We start from the raw sequence: 2,049 nt of genomic DNA on the forward strand, positions 1-2,049 counted from the left end.
GGCATTGAGGCTGTCGGAGGGGAGGAGCTCATCACCAGAGAGTCTGGAGAGAAGAGGATCTTGGGGAGTACCCAACCTTAAGAAGTCTGAAGAGGGTGAGGAGCCAAAGAGATAAAGGAGGGTGGTCACAGGGGTGAGAGGGAACCCTAAGCCTGCAGCAAGAGTGGAAACCAAGAAAGGATTGGGGGGGGGGTTTCTCCCTCTTCACCTGCTTCTCTTGGAATCCCTCATTTCTTTCCACTCAACGTCTTGCTTGAGAAGACCACGAGGGCCTGACAAATGTCAGCGGGTATAAGCTGTCATGTGAATTTGGGTCTAAGAGTATACATCTGGACTCCTTGACGCGTTCTAGATCTTTGGGCACCAAAGAGAGATTGAGGGGTAGAGTTAGTCTAGCCAAGGGTGGGAGGGCATCTGTCATAAAAGGAGCAGGTGTCCAGACCTTGTGCTTGGCTCGTGTCTCATAGGACTTTTAAGAGGACCAGAAACAAGGCCTCGGGACTCTGGCTCTCTCTAAATTCTACTGTCCATCTGCTTCATAAGGGTCAGCAGGTCCCTCATGGTTTTGTGAGACCATCCAGCCAACAGGACAATCCCAGATTCTCCCAATAAAAATCTAGGGGTCAAGGTGCAACCTCAAAGGAGGGAGATGCAGAGAAATGGGATGAGGCAGAGAACGGAGTGGTGACGTGCCCAGTGTCCCACAAGGAGCCAGCATGGCACAGGGCTGATAACACTGGACTTGAGGATCTTGGTTTGGGTCCCAGCTCCACCACGTAATATCTTTGGATGAGTCCCCTCACCTCTCTAGGCCCCATTCCTCCTCTATGACCCAAGGGCGCTGGACTCCATGAGCTTTGGGGTCCCTTCTGTTTCTAAAGAGAAAGCTGCAATCTGGGCACATGCACCCTGGCTTCAAGGCATCATTACCCTGGACCTCCAGCCCTGGGACATGTGTGCCCCATGCCTCAGGCCAATGCCCTTGGAACATGACAGGCCTCAAGTCAACCGGTTCACTCTCAGAACAGAAATCCTCCCCAAAAGACTCTTCATAAGTAGCTGCTCGTGATTTCTACACCCCCAGGACCAAACTAATTAACACATGCTAGAGTCCCTTGGGCTCCAAAAATAATCTTCAGAGGCCCCAGGTGCTCCGTATGGTACACTGGAAAGAACATAAGATTTGAAGGCAACGTGCCTCTGAGCAGAAGTCTGGCTGGGGTAATGAAGAAGGCCCTGGGCCTGGAATCCAGAGGACCTGGGCTCAAATCTCACATCAGACCCCAACTGGCAAGTCATCTTAACCTCAGTTGCCTCATCTGTAAAATGAGGGGTTGAGTTTGTGTCCTCTGACAGCCCTGACAACTTGAGCTCTATGACATAATGACTAGCTGTGTGCCCACAGGCAAGTCACTGAATTTCCCCCAGGCCTCAGTTTCCTTATTTGTAAAATGGTTAGATGACCCTTCAGGTCCCATCCAATTCTGAGTCTGTATTCTAGGATCCAGATTGGTCTGAGAATGAGGCCTCTGTAGATCTTCCCGTCCAAAAGAGAACAGAGAACCCACGAGATCAGAGTTTGATTCTCTTGGAGTTAGAATGGTCTCTGACTTCCTTCTTGCAGGTGTTTCAGCAGAGTAGAGCTGCTCAGAATACTAGTTAATGAGAAAAATGATTATTTTCTTATTGTATTAATAATCAATGTTACATACAGGACCCAAAGAGTCTCTTTTTACTTGCTCATCCTTGCTCAAGGACATTTCTGACCTTGGCCCCAAATTCCCACCACCCAGACCACCTTATCTAGGGGGAATTCTACCTGTGACCCCACCATAGTTCTACCCTGGTAGGACTGGGTGGAGAATATTCTTTTGTATGGATTGCTGGAGGCAGAATGATCCAGGGAAAATGCTGACATAACCAGTCACCTTCCCCCAGCCCCTCGTTAGAAAAAGCCCACCTCTCATTTTACTATTCATTCTATCATTAATTGGGATTTTTTTGAATCATTATTAAATTTTATTTTAAATTTATGGAATAAAACAAGCA

Source organism: Phascolarctos cinereus, unplaced genomic scaffold (assembly GCF_003287225.1).
Source record: "Phascolarctos cinereus isolate Bilbo 61053 unplaced genomic scaffold, phaCin_HiC Scaffold_2;HRSCAF=192, whole genome shotgun sequence".
Lineage (NCBI taxonomy): Eukaryota > Metazoa > Chordata > Mammalia > Diprotodontia > Phascolarctidae > Phascolarctos > Phascolarctos cinereus.